The sequence below is a fragment of the Odontesthes bonariensis genome, chromosome 8 (assembly GCF_027942865.1).
Source record: "Odontesthes bonariensis isolate fOdoBon6 chromosome 8, fOdoBon6.hap1, whole genome shotgun sequence".
NCBI classification, from domain to species: domain Eukaryota; kingdom Metazoa; phylum Chordata; class Actinopteri; order Atheriniformes; family Atherinopsidae; genus Odontesthes; species Odontesthes bonariensis.
The window spans coordinates 23948432-23964012 of NC_134513.1; the positions used below are offsets into that span (position 1 = coordinate 23948432).

General features: G+C 40.9%; 5 non-coding genes across 5 annotated transcripts; all 5 read right to left on the minus strand.

Moving 5' to 3' along the window:
* Positions 1 to 11534: 11534 nt before the first annotated feature.
* On the minus strand, positions 11535 to 11608 carry trnan-guu (transfer RNA asparagine (anticodon GUU)). The gene has a single exon. It is a non-coding gene; the product is annotated as a tRNA-Asn (tRNA).
* A 470-nt stretch (positions 11609 to 12078) lies between these two features.
* On the minus strand, positions 12079 to 12152 carry trnan-guu (transfer RNA asparagine (anticodon GUU)). Its single transcript has one exon. It is a non-coding gene; the product is annotated as a tRNA-Asn (tRNA).
* Positions 12153 to 12506: 354 nt separating this feature from the next.
* On the minus strand, positions 12507 to 12580 carry trnan-guu (transfer RNA asparagine (anticodon GUU)). The gene has a single exon. It is a non-coding gene; the product is annotated as a tRNA-Asn (tRNA).
* A 470-nt stretch (positions 12581 to 13050) lies between these two features.
* Positions 13051 to 13124, minus strand: trnan-guu (transfer RNA asparagine (anticodon GUU)). The gene has a single exon. It is a non-coding gene; the product is annotated as a tRNA-Asn (tRNA).
* Positions 13125 to 15246: 2122 nt separating this feature from the next.
* Positions 15247 to 15320, minus strand: trnan-guu (transfer RNA asparagine (anticodon GUU)). The gene has a single exon. It is a non-coding gene; the product is annotated as a tRNA-Asn (tRNA).
* Positions 15321 to 15581: the final 261 nt, after the last annotated feature.

Genomic DNA, 15581 nt, shown 5'->3' on the forward strand with positions numbered 1-15581 from the left:
AGTGGAAGCTTCACTCACTCACTCTGTGCAATCTACGCTGAAAAAGGTGGTTGGACTAGCAAGCTTGACGTATGCATTATGGGCTGCCCACGGCACTCAATACATTGATAATGAAATGGAAGAGCAGGAACAGGACAGAATGGAGTTGGCTTCCCTTCAGGCACAAGTGGCAAAATCACAACTTAGAGACATGAGAGACAAAATAGAAAAAGAAAAAATCAACAGAGTCGGAGGCTGGGCCTAAGGGTTCTAACTAAAGATCAGCTGTGCAGCAGCATCATAGTAAATAATGAATCTCCAACAGATAACTGATAACCTCCAAGCTGCTCCATAATGTTATTAGTTGTTCTCTTTGTCATAAAATACTATCACCCTAAGAGTGTCTCATCTCAATCCTGCTTCTTCTTCTCTCATTCAGCCTGAGAGCAAGGACAGTCCAAACAATAAGTTTATCTACAGACTCTGAGTGATCATTGGCCGGTACTTTAAGAGTACAAGAACTACATATGATAATGGAACATGAATATGATTAAGAGAGATACCAAAGTACTTAGATAAACTGAAAACAGTTTTTCAATGCAAGAATCACAGTGAAGAGATAAGAAGCAATAAAATGTCCAAAATAAATCCAGGAAAACAAGACATTCATACAAGTTGTTGCTGAAATAAAATTTACACAAGCAGAGCGTTCAGAATATTTCCTCCTTTGATTGAAAAAGCTGTTGGAACAAAACAAATGTTCTACAGATTGAGACTTTATGATTTCCACCTGAAGCAGGACTGAGATCAGACAGTCAGACCATGTGACATATGTTAAACTATCAGGATTTAACAGCAAGGCCAGACAGTCAGATGTCAAACAGCCGGTTATCATCTTAAAGCAGTAAAGGTTAACCGTTATTATTTTAGAGATCATATTAACATAACTCCAAAAATTTAGCTGATCTAAATAGGCCTCCTCTGCCTCTCTTCACCAATTCTGAGTTAATAGTGATCAATATCCATATACCAGTTAACTATTTAACTGCAGCAGATTTATGAAACAATTAAAATGCTCTCTTAACAAAGCAGCAGCAGTGCTTTATAGAGAGGTTTAAAATAGGTTAGATTATTAGGATATTAACAAAAACACAACAAAAGGCGCTACAGGAGTCAGATATTACCAATAGCTTTCTTAAAGAGGAAAACTCTGAAAGACATTTAAAGACAGCTGCAGTGAGACTGATTCATAACAAGACAAGATAAGGTTTGTTTTTATGACACATTCAAAAACAGCCACAGTGACCAGAGAGCCATACAAGAGAAACAATATATAAACACGATTAGCAGTTTCTAACCCTGCAGATAAATGATAATTGAATTAAACAGTATAGCATTGGATAGAATGGATGAAATAGAAATAAAATTCTGTTTGCAGTTAAAGAGATGCCACTCAACCATAGTAACAAACTGAGAATTTTAGAACATTTTAAATAATTAGAGGTCTGAGCCGCTCTGATTGGAAAAGGAAGATTAATCCGTTTATAAGAAAAGTTTTTGTGAGCTCAGCCGGCGCCCTGTTAAACACCTCCATCAACTCAAAATCAGCTGCTCAAACTGGAAGGCAAGACAATGAAAAAGAGAAATAAGTCATTAAATGGCTTACAAGAGAAATGATTCCAATATTTGGGGTACCAGAAGTGATAAGATCAGACAATGGTACTCACTTCTCTTATGAAGAACTAAGAGAAGTGGAACAGATGTTTGGAACTGGACATAAGCTCGGTGAAGTCTATCACCCAGCTTCACAAGGACGAGCGGAAAGAGCAAATAAGAACCATCAAAAAGGCCCAACAAACTCTGTGCAGACACACAGTTAACTTGGGCTGAAGCTCTCCCTATGATGTTAATTAACCTGAGATTTACTCCAGATGCCACCATGAATGTTGTCAGGTTGTCCCACATGAGGCCTGGACAGGGAGAAAAGACTCTCTCCATTTACTACTGCACCAACAGGCTCACCCCCTGTTCTACGACAGTATGAAAACTCGTGTGAATATGTGAAACAACTGAATAACACGGTGATGAGTATATCTCAACAGGTTACAGAAATGCTCACTAAGGAACAGGACCGCCATACTTCACCTGTGTAAGTAGGAAACTGGGTCCTAAAGAAAGTCAACAAACGTGACTGGTCCTCTCCTCTGTGGACGGGACCAAACAAGGTAGCTGCAGCTACATCGGATTGTGTAAAGGTATGGTTGATAGGAGACAGACTGAGTAACTGGAGCCACAAGACTCGCTGTACTCATGCTCCAGATCCCACCGAAAGAACACTGACTGAGGAACCTCACCGACTGACAAAGACTGCATCACTGGGACTAAAACTCTGAACAGACCACTGACGATGAAAACAGTAAGAAAACACTGCGTTGGAGATTAGACTGTAGTACCACAGTGGCAGTAACATCAATGGTTACAATCACTGCAATGCTCATTCTCATTCTCCGCCTGGGGTGGGAGAGTCGAACATGAAAAGCTCAATAGGCAAAGTTTCTGATTCAACTGGAGCCGGAAAAAACTTAATGCTAACCACAAACATTTCTGTCCTGCAGCAACACGGGAGCAGAAACTGCAGTGGAGATGTTCGGCAATTAATTACTTCTCAAGTTTTCCCAACAAAATTCTGTGTGTGTTTTTGTCTTCTTTTGTCTTTGTTTTGTGTTGTGTCTCTGTGTTGATGTGTTCTCTAAATGATTTGAAGTTTTTCCACAGCAAAAGGAAATTGATGGTACTGAATTCTGCAGGAACGCTGCACAGCATTGAGTCATATGAGCACAAGGGTTATATCAACTGGCCAGTTGTTTTGTTTTGGGTTATTTTTTATTTTTTATTATTTTTGTTTTATTTATTTGGTTGTTTTGGTTTGGGGGACATAAGAAAAATGATGAATTGGGCACTAGGACTGAACCTGTGCCCACTAGTGAGGACAAGAAAGACATGTCCTGAGTATAAGATACAGGGCAAATGAAAATTGCTCTGGTGTGCTGCATGATTCGTTCTCCGACTAATTATTAATCCACAGATTCAGAACCACTACAGGACTCAAAGCCAAGCAACGGACAAGGAGTCCATCTGAAATTCTGGAAGGCCGTGCCCATCATGCCAAGATGATGGTTGAACAAACACACAATCTTCAAGCACTGTCAACATAACACAGCGGAAAGTTTCTCTTGAAATTGTCCTAAAAACAAGATTGGTTAGGGAAGAGGGATGCTGAAGATCCCTCAGGAAGTGACGTACTGGTGACCTCTCCTTCCAAGATTAGGTCCGGATCAGAATGCTGAACTGATGTTCAGCCATGAGGAGAACCGAGCACCAAGCAATGACAGGATTGGACCAGAAGAGACAACACGACTCGTCACGTGGACATCATAAAAAATTGTATTTGTTCATCTGTTGTATTTCATGTAATCATTAAGCTGATTAATCATTTTGTGGGTATAAATCAACCAATCATTAGTATAACCATTGCCAGTGGTGTGACTCGGCTGTTCGGAGCGGGACCTTAGACACTGAAAGGTAATGAGGTGGTCGGTCGCCAAGTGGAAACGGGGCCATAGGGGAATTTTTCCCAGTTCAGCCATCGAGTTTTCGCTCCTATTCGCTGCAAACGGTGGACGAGCCTGCTGGTAATGTTAATTGCCTTATGCACTGTTTGAGTTTCAAGATGTTAGAAATTTTTTGTAGCTTCGTTATTTCTTATTATGTGTTATGATGGTGCTTATGGGTGAGCAGGGCCTTGACACTGCTCAAACCACATATAGTTTTCCACACAGAAGATGGGTTCGGGGCCACATACACACAGAGGCGTGACACTTATAGTTTTTAAGAAATGTGCTCATTTGCAGAGTTATAATCAGTGAGTTATGAAGGTCTTAACCCTCTCGGAAAGAGGTTCTTTTCCGAGCAAAATGATGGAATACTCCTGATAGAAAAGTTTTTGCTAACGCATTAGAATTGTTTATTATTATTATTGTTTATTATTTTCCACATGCCTGTGCAATGAAGACTTGCTTGCTGCTGATAACGCAATGAAGAACAGCTTACACATTGATGCTTACATAATGATGACAAAAAATCTCCTCTGGTTGTGCTGCACCTTAAAGTGGCCGCAGACTTGCAGTTTGGGGCCCTGCTAGGTTGGCTGCCGCTAACAGGGATGACACAATACAGAATATGACACTCCGACCTCATTTTAAGGTTGACATGATGAAATCATGCCAAGAGGGGGAATGTTATAAATTGGCTTTATTCTTAGACTTTATGTATTCATATTCTGTAGTTCTCTAGATAATCTATGTTCCTAGTTTGTACATTTACACTCTGCTCATACAACGCAAATGTATGTCCAACACTTTAAGATGACGTAGCGGGATAAAATAACTGGGTCAGATAAAGCGTCTCGTAGGACAGATAGGTCTGGTACAGTAGATGCACGCCTGAAACAACACTCACACGCATCGCTTATCACATCCAAAGAACATGACGAAGACTGTGGATGGCCTGCTCACATCATGAGTAAATATTCAATGATGCGTCGTCAAATGTAGGTACAACCTCTGAGATAAGGGTGAACATAAATATGAAATGTTTCCAGATCTCGGGACTTGGTCGGACGGATTTCATGCGAGAACTCTGTCTCTCCATGTCCAGCGCTGATACTTGACCTGTGACCTCCAATAAATACTTTGTTTAACTTAAGACTGCTCCAACTGGTTCTTGGGCTTCCAATATAAAGAATCGGGTCTAACAATGTCTAGTTTTGTCTGAAGTTTTCATTTTTGGTGATTTCCTGTTTTGCATTAAAAGTACGCATTTGTCATACTGTCCCGTGATTTAGTACAACAAATAGATCTTTCGAGAGTATAAATCCTGTTATCATGTACTGTAAGAGTACCTCTGGTGTGAGAGCAGTAAACTTTAAGGTAACTACTAGTTATGTTTAGGTTTTATTTTGTACTGTAGCTATACATACTGTGGGCTACACCACAGCTGACTGCTTATACCTCATTATATAGTCATATACTGTATACATAGACAGCTTTGGTATTGCCCTTGAGTATAATCCAGGGTTTTATACCTGAAGCTATGCCATAAATCCACTATCAGTGGACTACACATACGAATTCACAGACCGACTTGGAATTATTAGGAAGTTTATTTCTAAGAGTTCTGTGTTGAAGCAGTGCTGCACACTTAGAAGGCGGTACATTGGGTTTAATTCATTTTCATTTTCAATTAATTTTTATTTATATAGCGCCAAATACAACAAATGTCATCTCAAGGCACTTAGATAATAAAGTCCAATTCAAGCCAATTGGAATTCAATTAATTGTAATCATAATTATTCATAAAATAATCCAATTCGTTCATATAGAGCCAATTCAAAAACAATTTCCTAGCTAAGGAAACCAACAGATTGCACTGAAAACTTTTTCTTTTTCGGTCCAATCCAATCTTTTGAGCGTGCCTGAGGCGACTGTGGAGAGAAACGACTCCCTTTTAACAGGAAGAAACCTCTGGCAGAACCAGACTCAGGAAGGGTGGCCATCCGCCTCGACCAGCTGGGGTTTGAGAGGACAGAAAGGGGGGGGGGGCACTGTAACACCATTCAAAGGATATCTGTTGGAACAGGGAAACACGAGTTAATGACCACAATAATGTCACATATACATAAAGAGAGTAAAGTGAGGAAAGGTGTGACAGATGAGGCCCCCCAGCAGTCTAGGCCTATAGCAGCTTAACTATGGGATGTTTCAGGATCACCTGAGCCATCCCTAACTATAAGCTTTATCAAAAAGGAAAGTTTTAAGCCTGGTCTTAAAAGTGGAAAGGGTGTCTGCTTCCCGGACATTTACTGGTAGCTTATTCCACAAGAGAGGGGCCTGATAACTGAAGGCTCTGCCTCCCATTCTACTTTTAGAAACTCTGGGAACCTCAAGTAAACCTGCAGTTTGGGAACGAAGTGCTCTGTTAGGAAAATATCTTACAATGAGATCTTTAAGATATGATGGAGCTCGGTCATTAAGAGCTTTATATGTTAGGAGAAGAATCTTAAATTCTATTCTGAATTTAACAGGGAGCCAATGAAGAGAAGCTAAAACTGGAGAAATATGATCTCTCCTGTTAGTTCTCATCAGAACTCTGGCTGCAGCATTTTGGATCAACTGAAGGCTTTTCAGAGAATATGTGGGACAGCCCAATAATAAAGAATTACAGTAATCCAATCTTGAAGTAACAAATGCATGGACTAGTTTTTCTGCATCACTCTGAGACAAGATGTTCCTGATTTTAACAATATTACGAAGATGAAAGAAGGCAGTCCTAGAAACCTGTTTTATATGCGAGTCAAATGATAAATTCTGGTCAAAAATAACTCCAAGGTTCCTCACTGTAGAACTAGAAGCCAAGGAAATACCATCTAGAGTAACTATATAGCTAGACAATTTCTCCCTGAAGCGCTCAGGCCCAAAGATAACGACTTCAGTTTTGTCTGAATTTAGAAGCAGACAGTTCTGAGTCATCCAGGTCTTTATGTCTTTAAGACATGCTTGTAGTCTGATCAACCTATTGGGTTCATCTGGTTTTATAGATATCTCCTTGAACAGTCTGGTTGGGATTGGGTCTAAAACACAAGTTGATGGTTTAGAAGAGACTATTGCTGTTGTTAGTTCAGAGAGATCAACTGGACAGAAGCTGTCTAAATATAAATCAGGTTCTAAAGATACTTCTAAAGCTGCTGTACTTGATGATACATCACTGACAATAGTGGGAAGGACTCCATCAATCTTCTCTCTGATAGAAACAATTTTATTGATAAAGAAGCTCATGAAATCATCACTGCTGAGAGTTAAAGGAATAACTGGCTCAGCAGAGCTCGGACTCTTTGTCAGCCTGGCTACAGTGCTGAAAAGAAACCTGGGATTGTTCTTATTCTCTTCTATCAATGATGAATAATAAGCAGTTCTAGCTTTACGAAGGGCTTTCTTATACGTTATTAAACTATCTTTCCAGACTAATTGAGACTCTTCTTAATTAGAGGAACGCCACTGTCTCTCCAGCTTTCTTGCAGTCTGCTTTAAAGCACGCAGCTGTAAATTATTATACCAAGGAGCCAACATCTTCTGACTGATTACCTTCCTTTTCAGAGGGGCAACATTGTCCAGTGCTGTACGCATTGAAACTATAGTGCTGTCAACAAGAGAGTCAAGTGCTGCTGGAGTAAAGTTTAGGTAGTCGTCCTCTGTCATATCTGCACATGGCAGTGAAGAAAAGGATGATGGAATTAATTCTTTAAATCTGGTTACAGCATCCTCTGATAGACACCTTCTATATGTAAATTTCTTCTCAGAAACTGTATAGTCAAGTAATGTAAACTCAAAGGTTATCAGAAAATGGTCAGATAAGACAGGGTTATGAGGGAACACTGTTAACTGTTCACTCTCAATGCCATAAGTCAGAACAAGATCAAGGGTGTGATTAAGGCAGTGAGTCGGTCTGTGAACACTCTGAGAAAATCCAATAGAGTCTAATATAGAATTAAAGTTCATATTTAGGCTGTCATTTTCAACATCTACATGAATATTAAAGTCACCCACTACAATGACTTTATCTGTACTCAGCACTAACTGGGATAAAAACTCTGAGAATTCAGACAGAAACTCAGAATAAGGGCCAGGTGGACGATACACAACAACAAACACAAGAGGTTTCTGGGATTTCCACTTTGCGTGGGAAAAACTGAGAATCAGAGATTCAAAAGAGCTCAAACTAATCTTGGGTCTGGGACTGATTAGTCACCCTGATCTGAAAATAGCTGCCACTCCTCCTCCTCTGCCTGTGGTTCCAGGAACGTGAACATTTAAACAGTCAGAGGGAGTTGCTTCATTAATGCTAACATGATCCTCCTGTTTCAGCCAGGTTTCTGTAAGACAAAATATATCAATATGATGATCACAAATCAACTCATTCACTAACAGAGACTGCGAAAGGAGAGATCTGATATTCAGCAAACCACATTTAATAGTTTGATGTTTTTGTTTAGTTAAAGTTTTTGTTTTAATAATTTCTTTTTGCACAAGAGGATTTGCTCCTTTTGTGTTAATCGATTGGGTGGGTAGCAGCAGGTGGGAAGCTGCAGAGAAGTGTGTAAGACTACAACTCTGCATCCTGGTCTGAGCCCTGGGTTGTCATGTTTTAGGGTGGCAAATAAATTCGTCCATATTTCTAGAAATGAGAAATCCATTCACTTCCAAAGTGGATGGATGCCGTCTCTCCTCATCAGACCAGGTTTTCTCCAGAAAGATTGCCAATTATCTATGTAGCCCACATTGTTTGCTGGACACCATCTAGACAACCAGCGATTGAAGGACGACATGCGGCTAAACATGTCATCACTGGTCAGATTTGGCAGGGGTCCAGAGAAAACTACGGAGTCCGACATTGTTTTGGCAAAATTACACACCGATGCAACATTAATTTTAGTGACCTCCGATTGGCGTAACCGGGTGTCATTAACGCCGACGTGAATAACTATTTTACCATATTTACGTTTATCCTTAGCCAGCAGTTTTAAATATGATTCTATGTCGCCCGCTCTGGCCCCTGGAATGCATTTGACTATGGCCGCTGGTGCCTCTAATGCCACGTTTCTGACTATAGAGCTGCCAATTACCAGGGTTTTTTCCTCAGCGGGTGTGTCGCTGAGTGGGGAAAATCTGTTAGAAGCGTGGACAGGTCGATGGTGAACAACGGGCTTGACTTTAGAGCTATGCCTCTTCCTGACAGTCACCCAGCCACGTTGTAATCCTGGCTGCTCAGGTTCTGCTAGGGGGAGGCTAATTGAGCTAGCTACGCTAGGTGGCTCCACACTGGCTAAAGGGACCTGGCTCGCTATCGGTTGATTTTCAACAGTGCAGAGCCGAGCTTCCAATTCAGATAACCTCGCCTTCAAAACTACAAAAAGACTACATTTGTTACATGTACCATTATCGCTAAAGGAGGCAGAGGAGTAACTAAACATCTGACACACGGAGCAGGTGAAAGCAGGAGATGGAGGGAGAGAACTAGTAGCCATGCTACGCTAGAGAACCAGACCACCGTTAAAAAGTGAGAATAAAGATTAAAGATCTGTAGGAGTGTGTTAGAACAGAACGGTAAGCTATAGAGTTTAACTATGCAAAATTGTGTAAGTTATAGATCGAAATAAAGTGATTATCAGTACTCCAAGCGGAGCAAGAAATTTCACAGTGCACAAGCAAGGTAACAGGAAGTGATGCAACACGTCTTACCGCAAAGCGTCAAAGCGTCACAGCGTTCCCCAGAACAAATGCATGCCACCATCCGGTCTGCCCGGGTGACGTATTTATCCGGGTTGAAAACCGGATAACCCGGATTTTGTTACAGCTCTAAACACAAATGGAAGCCGTCTTTGCCGTTTCTGAGAAGTCGCATCTGAAAGATAGCATCTTAACTTTGTAAACCTTTTCAATCGGAACACGAGCCAGCTGAATCTATGCACAACTTTATGCAGACGCATCGCTTCAGACCATTCACTACAATATATGGTTGGATAAAAAAAAATGCGCTTATAAAACAAAGCTTACTTGGCAGAGGTCTGCACTCTCTGAGTGCATTTCTAGTTTAAAAATAAATTAAACAGGGGCGCTCGTGAGCAGACATGGAGTAGGCAGCATTTTTCAGAGCTCCTGCAGAATCAACAATATTTTTTTATGAAAACAGCTAAATATATGTGAAACTCAGCCTAAACGTTTGCAAAAGACAACACAGGGAGGCAAACGGTCTAACAGCACGCAGAGCGACGATTTGAATGGCAGAAAAGCTCCAAAAAAACAAATACGGCGGCAAAGCTAATGCTAATAGGTCACGACCTACCACGAGACAAACGCCAGGTGTACCGAACCAGCCCACACCCACTCGGCCAAAAAACTCAGACATGACCGCTGAAGCTATCAAAGAGGAGGTCTTATCTTTTCTAAAATCATAAGGAATGAACTCAAAAGTGCGCTGGCGGATGACTTCAACACACTTAAATCGGAACTGCAAGGAATGCGGTCAGAAGTCGCCAATACTACAAAAGCAATGCGGGCAGAAATCGACCAGATCAGAACAGACATTATGGAGATGGGGGGCGGATAGTAGACCAGATATATTAATTGAAATAGAACAAACTCTTTATAGGATTAATATGATGGGGCTTACAGTAAATTTTATATGGGTACCAGCGCATTATGGAGTTGAGGGAAATGAAATGGCTGATAGAATGGCTAAACAGAGTGTAAAACGAGTAATGATTGATATTAATGTAAGACTGAGTGTAAAAGAGGTAAAGGGTATTATAAAACAAAAAATGGAAGAGAGATGGCAAAAGTTATGGGAGGAAGAAAGAAAAGGACGTTGGTTGTATAAAATACAACCGAAAATAGGGAAATGAGAAGAACAGAAAGAAGAAGGAGAGAAGAGACAATTATAACAAGACTTCGAAAAGGACATAATGGATTGAATAAAAATCTATATATGATAGGAAAATATCAGTCAGGGAAATATGAGTGTGGGGAAGATGAGACAATTGAACATGTTATATTATGTTTTAGGAATTATCAGGCTCAGAGAAATAATTTAATTAGAAATCTTAGTAGGATGAAAATGAAATTGGATATAGTAGATTTATTGCAAAAAGAATCAGGAAACAGAGGATATCAGGTCATTTTTTATTATTTAAAACGGTGTAGGTTATATAATAGAATTTAGTATATATAAAGTATATAAATATGTGTATATGAGTAGGGACTATGTAAAAGTGTAGGAATATGTAGATATAAGGGTGTATATGTGGATATGGGTGTATGGGTGTACATATATATATATATATATATATATATATATATATATATGTACACCCATACACCCATATCCACATATACACCCTTATATCTACATATTCCTACACTTTTACAATTATATATATATATATATATATATATATAATTGTCATTTGGCGGCAGAATGTTTGCGTTAACTCCCATAATACTCATGAGTCAGACCATCCCTGGGTGGGCTTGAACCACCAACCTTTCAGTTAACAGCCGAACGCAATAACCGATTGCGCCACAGAGACTCTGCCTGGCTTTTTTTGGGCAGTGGGCGTGGCTTCGAGCTTGACTGCCCCCTCATGGCGGGAGAGGCAAGCGTTATGTATTTTTGTGTGATGAGACTTGAGTGAAATGCTGCTGATCTATGTCAAACTTGAACCGAAAAGTAGGAGGTGATATACAGCATTATTACCAGTTACAATACAATTGTAATATCTCTCATCAAATAGCTCAGCATGCTTTGGCACCTTAACTCTTGTCAACCAAATGACTTAAAGGATAACTTGTGGGTTCAGTGGGACAAGTTTCCCAGTACAGCTATCGATTTGCTACCAAACCTACAACTGGTTGCTGACCGGTAGATTTGTTGGTACACACACTCGTCCCTGGGTGGGCTCGAACCACCAACCTTTCGGCTAACAGCCGAACGCGCTGGCCGATTGCGCCACAGAGACTTGCTGTAACTGTCTGTGGGCGTGGCCACAATCATTACCACCTCTCACCCCTTCATTAGAGTGTGTGTTCGATTTATTTATGTTTGTCATAAGGTTGATATCTGCTGTGTAGGTAACAAGTAAAGTAGCACACTACAAGTAGTCAATAACTTCCTGGTCTGACTTGTTAAAGAAAGAGATTTAATGTCAAATTTTTTCTCAAGTGCCCTCATTTGGTCTCTCAGCCTTTTTGAATTGTTCCTTGTTTGTGTATGACTTTCATAGCAATATGACAAAAAGGTTGTTTTTTCACTTTGCTTGTGCAATTTTGACAAAAGATAGAGGAGCCTCCAGGTTGAGTCATGCATTACACTGCACTTGACAGGTCACCCTTGGAGAAATATTTTGCCAAGGAGCGTGTATAATGCATAAGGAGAGCGCTTTGGCGGCAGAATGTTTGCGTTTACTCCCATAAAACGCATAAGTCAGACCGTCCCTGGGTGGGCTTGAACCACCAACCTTTCGGTTAACAGCCGAACGCACTAACCCATTGCGCCACAGAGACTCTGCCTGGCTTTTTTTGGCAGTGGGCCTGGCTTCGAGCTTGACTGCCCCCTCATGGCGGTAGATGTAAGCGTTCTGAATTTTTGCGTGATGAGACTTGAGTGAAATGCTGCTGATCTATGTCAAACTTGAACCGAAAAGTAGGAGGTGATATACAGCATTATTACCAGTTACAATACAATTGTAATATCTCTCATCAAATAGCTCAGCATGCTTTGGCACCTTAACTATTGTCAACTAAATGACTTAAAGGATAATTTGTGGGTTCAGTGGGACAAGTTACCCAGTAGAGCTATTGATTTGCTACCAATCCTACAACTTGGTGCTTACCGGTAGATTTGTTGGTACACACACTCGTCCCTGGGTGGGCTCGAACCACCAACCTTTCGGTTAACAGCCCAACGCGCTGGCCAATTGCGCCACAGAGACTTGCTGTGGTTGACTGTGGGATTGGCCTCAATCATTACCACCTATCACCCCTTCATTAGAGTGTGTGTTCGATTTATTTATGTTTGTCATAAGGTTGATATCTGCTGTGTAGGTAACAAGTAAGGTAGCACACAACAAGTAGTCAATAACTTCCTGGTCTGACTTGTTAAAGAAAGAGATTTAATGTCAATTTTTTTCTTAAGTGCCCTCATTTGGTCTCTCAGCCTTTTTGAATTTTTCCTTGTTTGTGTATGACTTTCATAGCAATATGACAAAAAGGTTGTTTTTTCACTTTGCTTGTGCAATTTTGACAAAAGATAGAGGAGCCTCCAGGTTGAGTCATGCATTACACTGCACTTAACAGGTCACCCTTGGAGAAATATTTTGCCAAGGAGCGTGTATGTTGCGTAACGAGAGCGTTTTGGTGGCAGAATGTTTGCGTTTACTCCCATAATACGCATAAGTCAGACCGTCCCTGGGTGGGCTTGAACCACCAACCTTTCGGTTAACAGCCGAACGCGCTAACCTATTGCGCCACAGAGACTCTGCCTGGCTTTTTTTGGCAGTGGGCGTGGCTTCGAGCTTGACTGCCCCCTCATGGCGGTAGATGCAAGCGTTCTGAATTTTTGCGTGATGAGACTTGAGTGAAATGCTGCTGATCTGTGTCAAACTTGAACCGAAAAGTAGGAGGTGATATACAGCATTATTACCAGTTACAATACAATTGTAATATCTCTCATCAAATAGCTCAGCATGCTTTGGCACCTTAACTAGGGATGGGGCCGATCCGATCCAGTATCGGTATCGGGTTCCGATATCAACGTAATTCACCTATTGGAAATTTCCGATCCACACCCCGAGATTTCCGATCCACACATTATGCTGAAAAGATTCTCGCGCACAGTTCTGGTATGCTGCTTTGCTACTGCAAGATGTGGAATGGATTTCCTAAACGGGGCCATCTCAGTGATCACAGTATTGCACAAGCACGCCTCCGTTCAAGAATTCCATGCCACAGTTTGCAACAAGCCAGCAGGCGAACGTTGAGCTGGGAGATTCAAAGTAAGATGAGGGTTGATCTACTACTGTAGACAACAAAGTATATGCTATATTCTACATGATTTTTCATGAATTTTTATGTTGTAGAGTTGTGAATTTATTTTATCAATGGAGAAATTGAGCAGCCTTGCTTTGTTTTCTACAGTAGTAGATCAACCCTCATCTTACTTTGAAGCTCCCTGAAGTGACGTCGACGCAGTTTTAGCTGCAGAGAAGCTATCAGGCTTGTGTTGATAATAATAAACTCCTGGACTATGTACAAACTTCCAAATGCATCGCTTTGTGAGTACAGACCATTTTTGTACTACTGTAGAAGTTTGGTGTCATGGCATGTGATTTTAGTGTGGTAATTTTGGAGATGCTGCCAGGGTCCGTTAGCGCTTGTACTAAGCTACTCGGGATAACTCAGTAACTCAGCTGATGTTCAGCCAATATCGAAAAAACTGCGGGTGGGCTACTTGGCTGGATATCACGGTTCAAATGAGGATGAATCTACTCCGAACTATCACTTTAAGCATTCACAGCTTGCACAGTCTCGCCTGGAAAACCTGCAGCGTGAAATGCAAGTGGGAACAGTGAGCCACTCTATGTTGTTGCCACTTTAGTGGACGCTCGATACAAGGACAGGTGAGGCATTTTTTGTTGCAATTTAATCAAAATGCTGCTGAATCAAGTGTTAACATATTCCTAACTTTAACGTGAATATTTCTAATGACATTAACTCAATGTAAACTAAAAGTAACTGGATAATGGGGAAGTGTGTGTGCGTGTGTGCGCGTGTTTGCCTGCCTGCATGCCCAGCTGTATAAATTTGAAAGAACAAGAGTGTTATCAGAGATATCGGAATAGTATCGGTTATCGACAGATATCCAAATTTAGTTATCGGAATCGGATCGGAAGTGAAAATATGTGTATCGGTGCATCCCTAACCTTAACTATTGTCAACTAAATGACTTAAAGGATAACTTGTGGGTTCAGTGGGACAAGTTTCCCAGTACAGCTATCGATTTGCTATCAAACCTACAACTGGTTGCTTACCGGTAGATTTGTTGGTAAACACACTCGTCCCTGGGTGGGCTCGAACCACCAACCTTTCTGTTAACAGCCAAACGCGCTGGCCAATTGCGCCACAGAGACTTGCTGTAGTTGACTGTGGGATTGGCCTCGATCATTACCACCTATCACCCCTTTATTAGAGTGTGTGTTCGATTTATATATGTTTGTCATAAGGTTGATATCTGCTGTGTAGGTAACAAGTAAAGTAGCACACAACAAGTAGTCAATAACTTCCTGGTCTGACTTGTTAAAGAAAGAGATTTAATGTCAAATTTTTTCTCAAGTGCCCTCATTTGGTCTCTCAGCCTTTTTGAATTTTTCCTTGTTTGTGTGTGACTTTCATAGCAATATGACAAAAAGGTTGTTTTTTCACTTTGCTTGTGCAATTTTGACAAAAGATAGAGGAGCCTCCAGGTTGAGTCATGCATTACACTGCACTTAACAGGTCACCCTTGGAGAAATATTTTGCCAAGGAGCGTGTATAATACGTAAGGAGAGCGTTTTGGTGGCAGAATGTTTGCGTTTACTCCCATAATACGCATAAGTCAGACCATCCCTGGGTGGGCTTGAACCACCAACCTTTCAGTTAACAGCCGAACGCGCTAACCGATTGCGCCACAGAGACTCTGCCTGGCTTTTTTTGGGCAGCGGGCGTGGCTTTGAGCTTGACTGCCCCCCCATGGCGGTAGATACAAGCGTTCTGTATTTTTGTGTGATGAGACTTGAGTGAACTGCTGCTTATCTATGTCAAACTTGAACCGAAAAGTAGGAGGTGATATACAGCATTATTACCAGTTACAATACAATTGTAATATCTCTCATCAAATAGCTCAGCATGCTTTGGCACCTTAACTCTTGTCAACCAAATAACTTAAAGGATAACTTG